We start from the raw sequence: 7,231 nt of genomic DNA, 5'->3' as shown, positions 1-7,231 counted from the left end.
TCAACATTTGAAATGTAAGTAAAGAAAATATCTAATGAAAAATAAAAAGTAAAAAGAAAGAAGAAAACAGCAAAAAATGTGTTCTATGAGAAATTTTTTCGAGGATATTTGAGAAATTTATTGAGAGTCCCAAGAATGTTGGAGAAATTCTCATTTTTGACTACTTTGAGAAGTATAAGAAAATTGTTTTTTTTTAAAAAAAAAAAACAGAACAATTAAGTGTTGCAATCACTGAGGTATTTCTGAGAGAAGAGTAAGTTAATGTTGTGTTGACTCTCAACATCTAGTTTCTGACATCTCAGTGGTTATTTGATGATGGTTGTCTGTATATACATCCTCCTTAGGAGTGTCCTCCAGAGCCCTCTTAAGAACTATTTTGAGGGCCAGTTGCTTTCTATGTTGCCTAAAGTAGCCTACAAGTAAATAAAAGGTGGGATTGGCAGAGCTGTTTACAAAAGACAGGAGAGCAGTAACTTGGTAAATGTGACTAAAGGGATGATGTAAATGAACCCCAAACCAATATGACAGGAACAAGTAAAGCCCAAGGGGCAGGCCACAGATGAGGTAGACCATCACTATAAGAGAGAGGGTAACATACCACCTGGACAGGGGTTTCCATCTAGAACGACAGAGGATCCTCACCTCTCTGGGCCAGACAGGACCCAGAGAGAAGCATTAAAAAAAAAAATCAGAAATGCAGTTATAATATAGTCAACAATTTTCTACAAATGGTGATGAGTATCACCTAGGAATCCTGAGAAGAATCAATCAAGAATGCCCATGAGAAAGGACAGAACCCATATTAGGGCGCATATGATAGCTGACATGTTTCTTGGGTGGTGGCAGCTGTACTAGATTGGCCACAATACAGACAGCCAGTGCTCCATGCTAATAGCACTGAGGATGCTCAGGCCTGAGATATAGGGAATGATTGTTGCATTGCCTAAGATACCTTTGCTTAATTTATGGGCACAGATGCCATAGAAGTCAATGATACATAGCAGAGAATCAGTGAAGTGGCAGCAGAAGAAGAAGGAGTCTTCTAGAGCCAGGTTGAGGACATGGACTGTGATGGCTTTCCTCAGCATGCAGAATCCCAGGAGATAGAGTTTAATGGTGTTTCCTGCCAGTCCCACCAGGGCAGTGATGAGGACCAGGAAGGACAGGGTCAGGATTGGACTGCACTTGGGATGACCAGTTTCATTCAGTGGTATAGATTCTGTTTTGTGGGATGAGATGGTTGATCCTGAAAGGAAATTGTATAAATTCAAGGTTCAAATAATGTGAGTTATAAAAGTTTTTTTAATAATAAGAAAGCTCATAACTAGAAACTGTCTTAGAAAAACAAGCCTCCTGGCCCACCTTGAAACTGAAGTTAACTGGCCATAAAGATAGGGAAGAGGAATGCAGGAACTGGCCTGAGCTATCTTGGCCTACTCAATAGCCATCTGGCAGGGCGGCACCTTGCCCTGCTCGTTAAGACGTAGTTTAAAGTGCTTGAAGTTATACATTACCCAGATGTACTCTGTCAACCCTGATAAGCCCTGGGCCCTTGGAATTCCTGTCACCCTAGCCTGCATGTACTATTCTGCTGACTTGTAATCACCTTGCTGATGTTCAAATGAGCCAAACATGTGTTACTACGCAAATTCTCTTAACCCCCAGACACTTACCCAATAAAAACCCCTAGCTTTCGAGTCTCGTGGTCAATTCCTCTATCTACTGAGTGAGGCACATATCGGCCCAGAGCTCCGCCATTAAAGCTGCCTCACGCTTTTGCAACAAGAAGGTCTCTCATCTTTCCTTAGGATACTCTGACTCTTGTGACTTGAGGGGAGTCCCTTGGGGGGTCCTACATTTGGGGGCTCATCCGGGATTTTGGGGGTCCCCAGAAATTCGAAGACAACCCTTGGAGGTAAGTCTGTGTGAGTTTGGTGTGTTTGTGTGGGCCAGAGTGTTACCATAGTGTCCCCACAATCTCTTGACAGCATTGTCAGGCAACCACCAGACCGCTGGATGACCAACGCCTGGATCACGCACTACCAGAGCTTACTGCTGACTGAATGAGTAAGTTTTGCATGAAAGGCCATTCTTAACCCTGCTACCTTATTACCTGAGGCTGGTGAAGCTCCTGTACATAAATTGTTCAAACACATGAGTCCTTGGGGGACATACTCATGAATAGAATAATGCAAAATGCATTTAGTCCAACTTTTAAAGGCCTCATAGTCTATAGCAGTATCAACAATGTTAAAAATCCAAAGTTCAAGGTCTCTTCTGAGATTCATCCAATCACTTAACTGTAATCCCCAAAGAAAGACAGGAAACCAGCTGGGCAAACCCCAAACTCTGTATCTCCATGGCTGATGTCAAAGTGGTCTTCAGGTCTCCACTCCTTTTTCATCTTTGTTGACTGCAACAAACTGCTTTCTCCTGGGCTAGTTCCACTCCCTGTTAGCAGTTTTCCTCAGCATGGATCCCATGGCTCTGGTATCTTTAACATCTTTGAGTCTCCAAGGCAATTTCAATGTTACAGCTTCTTGTTTCAGTGTCTGAGATTCCTCCTAAGGCTGGCATCACTTCTCCAACTCTGCCTTCTGTAGCACTCTAAGCTCAGGTTGATTCACTCCACTATGGCTGCTGTTCTTGGTGATCATCCCATGGTACTGACATCTCCAATACACTGTGGTGTTCCACTCCAACTAGGCTTCACCAATAGCCTCTCACCTCTTCATGGTACCAAGCCTCAAATTCTTTGCATAAACCCACCAGTCCTGGGCCATCAACTACAGCTGAGGCTATACCTTCTCTAATGGTCTTCCATGACCTCTCATAGTGCCAAGCCTCAGCTGTTTTACATGAGACCTTCATGCCTTCAATACCAGTACCACCTGGGTGATTCTTACACATTACCAAGTCCAGCTGCATCATGAGGTACAACCTTGGCTATTTCTGGAACACAGCTTCTTTGTGCTTCCAGAAAACAATTCCCAGGAGATTTCACCTCAGTGATGCTGGTCTCATGATAATCACTGCTAATTTCTTAGCTCCAGCTAACCAGCATCAATTGTCCCAGTAGTTCTTTCCATTCTTAACTCTAGAGCCAGAGCCACATAGCTGAAGGAGCCAAATTCTGCTGCTTGAAAGAATTAGAACATGACCAGCTTGTACTATTACATTGTCACTGGCTTTCTGTTTTCCAAATCCTTCTCTGCCTAAGCTTGGATAACCTGGGTCTTGCTCTGTAGATTGGCCTTGAACACAGAGATCAACATACCTGTCTCCTGGGATTAAAGGTGTGTACCAACATGCCTGTATCTAAATTTAGCTGGGTAGGATTTTGTCTCAAGGTACCACTCCCTTAATCTGTTATCTCCTAGAATGCAGGATTTTGCTCCATTTCACTTCCTGGTATCCATTTTATACTCAAACCATATATTTTATATTTTTCCTTTCTAAGTTTGCTATGTTTGTTCAAACTTTTCTTCATAAGACTTAACCAGAGAACAAAGTCTCTGCTGAGCTTTTTTGAAACTTCCATCATCAACGCAATTAATCTGAGTCTCTTCACTTTAGCCTCAGGCAGACTTTTCAGACAAGGGCAAAAAGTAGCCACATTCTTCACCCAAATACCACAAAAACAGTCTTTATGCCACATTCTGAAATACTTGTCCTTTGAAATCTCTTGGGCCAGGTCAAGACAGTTCAAATTACTCCCAGCAACAAAGTCTTCCAAAATTATACTAGGAGGACCCATTAAGTCCCATTTAAAGCATTCTACTGCTTTGCAAATCCAAAGTCCTAAAAACACATTCTTTCCAATAAAAGCATGGTCAGGCCTATCAGAGCAATACCCCACTGCCAATACCAACTTCTGTCTTAGTTAGGGTTTTACTGCTGTGAACAGACACCATGACCAAGGCAAGTCTTATAAAAACAACATTTAATTGGGGCTGGATTATAGGTTCAGAGGTTCAGTCCAGAATCATCAAGGTGGGAGCATGGCAGTATCCAGACAGGCATGGCACAGGCAGAGCTGAGAGTTCTAAATCTTCACCTAAAGGCTACTAGTGGAAGACTGACTTCCAGGCAACTAGGGTGAAGGTCTTAAGCCCACACCCACAGTGACACACCTTCTCCAACCAGGTAACATCTATTCCAACAAGGCCACACCTCCAAATGTTGCCACTCCCTGGACAAAGCAAAAATTTCCTGACACTCTGGACATTCTCCATCATTTCTGAAACCCACATCCCTTTCCACCATGCAGTTTCTTCCCCACTTCCATTGCTGGACATGCCAGCTTTCCTGGGATGTCAAAGGCAAGGATTTTTCTCTTCCCCTTCTCCATCTCCCTCCTCCTGGCTGCTGCCCAGATTTACAGCTTGCTTACTCTGTTGCTTTGCTCTGAAATTTTACTAGAGCTGTGATTGAGATTCCTTCTGAATCTGTTTTTACAATGTTTTATTTTTTTGGGGGGGGGGGCGGGTAAAATTCTTTCATTACTGAGGGAAACCTGACTTCTACCATAGCACAGGACTCAGTATGGCTTGGCTGAGTATGCAGATTTAGTTTTGTACATACATTGTGTGTGTATGGGTAGGTTGGGTTGGAGAAGAGTGGCATTGGGTTATATATGACCGTGGACTGAATTTCCCTGCAACATAAAGAACAGAAGAAGGAGAGTGAGGTCTCAGTCTCAGGAAAAGAGGGGGAGAAATTAAAATGGAACAACAAAAGGAAGACTTAATTGTCATGGTGTGAAGTAAGCCACATGAATGGATTCCATTTTTTTCTCCCAGAAGGTCTTTAGTGGTATTTATTTTGCAGGAATAAGCCTTTGCTTGAGAGGAGCTTTTGAAGGGAAATAGAAGTGTAGGACTTAAAATATAAAGAAACAACAACAACACACACATGCACATACAAAGATACACAGATAAACAGACACATACACACACACACACACACACACACACACACACACACACGCACTCTCACAAAACCTAGTTATAAAATCGCAACTGACCTGAAATCAACTGCTATTTTCTCTTTTAGTTCTTCCAGTAGTCCAAGATGTAAAAATTAATATTTTTCTTTTTAAATTTTAGAAATGAGAAAGGGAATCAAGTGAGGAGGAAGAGATATAAAGGTATATGCCAATTAAGGACAGATGCCCCACTCCAGTGTCTCTCTTCTGCCTCACAAACTAGAAGTGACTCCCTTCAGAGGACAAACCTGGAGAGGAGGCTCCCAGTGGTTGACAGAGGGTCATTCCATTCTCCTATCAGGCAGAAAATATAGTTTTTATATCTATCTATCTATCTATCTATCTATCTATCTATCTATCTATCTATCTATTTTTAAGACAAGCTTTCAAAACCTTAAATGGCTGGAGAGTATGAAAAGCAAACTAGCATCTTTGTTGTCTGGACACAGTGCTTTTCAGTTTTAGCATGTGGTTTTAGAGTTACTGGGAGACATCACTAGGAGAATGGACAGGGTGGTGAGTAGTGAATTTTTGGCTCCTAGGTCTTGACCTGAGTTGTTTGAGTTGCCAAAGACAGTGATCCTCCACTTGCATGACTGATCTTCTCTACTACTAAAACTTTTCATAGGATTTATTGTCTTCTGGGAAACTCTTCCTCTCTGGCTATGTATAGGGTTACAAACAGTGCTCTACTATTGAATGTCTTATGATGAAAAATCATGCATCATCCTTATCCTTCAACCAGTCAACTCAGGCATATTCCTCAAATATTGCAGTTTGTGCTATCCTTTTTCTTTTGTCACCTTCTCAGGTCTCAGATGTGCCAAGGAAAATAACACTGAAAAGCAAATAGAACAATGAGACCTGGTTAGTAGCAGTCAGTCTGGGAAACAAGGTTTGAATGTGATCCTGACTCATTCCTCCCTTTTCTTTCTTTCTTTTTGAGACAGTTTTCCATGTAGCCCAGGCTGGGCTGCAGCCTTCTGTGTAGCCCAGGCTGACTTCAGGTGAATGTAATCCTCCTTCCTCATTCTCTAAATACTGAGATCAAGGAAGTATGTGACCACATTAGCTTTCACCATGCCTTTTAAATGAATGTAAGATGCACCGTTCTCCCCATGGCAACACAGCTGAAAAAGTGGGATAACAGAAGAATCAATGGTCTCAGTAATCTTACTGACATTCCTCCCATATTTAAGGTTGCAACAACACTCCTTTTAAAGGAAGCCTCATGTCTCCATGGTTTCCTTGAAGGAAATCCAATGTAGCAGTCCCCACGTGCAGCTTCTCAGTACTGAAAGAGAAGGACATGAATGTAGAGAAATACTTTATCAAACTCTGAAAACAAATATACTGGACACAAATCCTTACCTTTCATCCAACGCTCTGTCAGGAGTTGAGGAGCTGACTTGTGCTGAATTTGAAGTCTTCTGTGGGGTGTGGATGCTAGAACATTCTTTTACATCCCTCAAGAAATGCTGGTAGAGAGCTACTAAGAGCTAGTGTCCAAGAGAGACTTACAATGAAGCTGGGCAGCCCATGTGATTTCTTGGGCTTTGGATTAATAAGATACCAAATCAATGTGCGATGCAATTCTTCACAGAGATATTTCTGGATGACTTCCCAGGTTCCACTCATATGTGAACCTTTCCCATGCCACCTTATCTGGTATCCCCCACCTCTGTAAGTAAGTGCCATTCTGAAGCTTTAATTGCCAACTATGAGCCTGGGCAGTAATGATGTTGGCTAAACTGAGCTGCATGTGAGATTTATTACGAAAGTTAGTTATGGAGTCTTTAGAGCTGCCTCGTGGCCCTGCTTTTTTTTTTTCTTGTTTTCTTTATCTGATAACTGACTTGTAGGTGTCCTTTTATTGTAACTGATAGACAAGTGAACACATAGTGAACCTCTCCCCGAGTCCCACTCTCCAGATGTCACACTTGTACTTTATCTTTCCATAGCTTTTTTTACACTCCTTGATTTGTAAAGTTTTACTTCTGTTTTTAGTTATTTCTGTTGAAAGCTGAATCAACTTAATATTATATTAAAAACTAGAGTGTAACACCTGTGGTCAATTGATTTTTGACAAGGGGGCTAAAACCATCCAGTGGAAAAAAGACAGCATTTTCAACAAATGGTGCTGGCACAACTGGNGGCTATCATGTAGAAGAATGAGAATAGATCCATTCTTACCTCCTTGTACAAAGCTCAAGTCTAAGTGGATCAAAGACCTCCACATAAAAC

The 7,231-nt window shown here is 41.8% G+C and overlaps 1 pseudogene; it reads right to left on the bottom strand.

Moving 5' to 3' along the window:
- Positions 1-276: 276 nt before the first annotated feature.
- The window catches only part of LOC110315321, a 14,578-nt pseudogene continuing 7,623 nt past the window's right edge, over positions 277-7,231 (bottom strand).

The sequence above is a fragment of the Mus pahari genome, unplaced genomic scaffold (genome assembly GCF_900095145.1).
Source record: "Mus pahari unplaced genomic scaffold, PAHARI_EIJ_v1.1 scaffold_7568_1, whole genome shotgun sequence".
NCBI lineage: Eukaryota > Metazoa > Chordata > Mammalia > Rodentia > Muridae > Mus > Mus pahari.
This window is presented reverse-complemented; position numbering and strand designations above follow the sequence as displayed.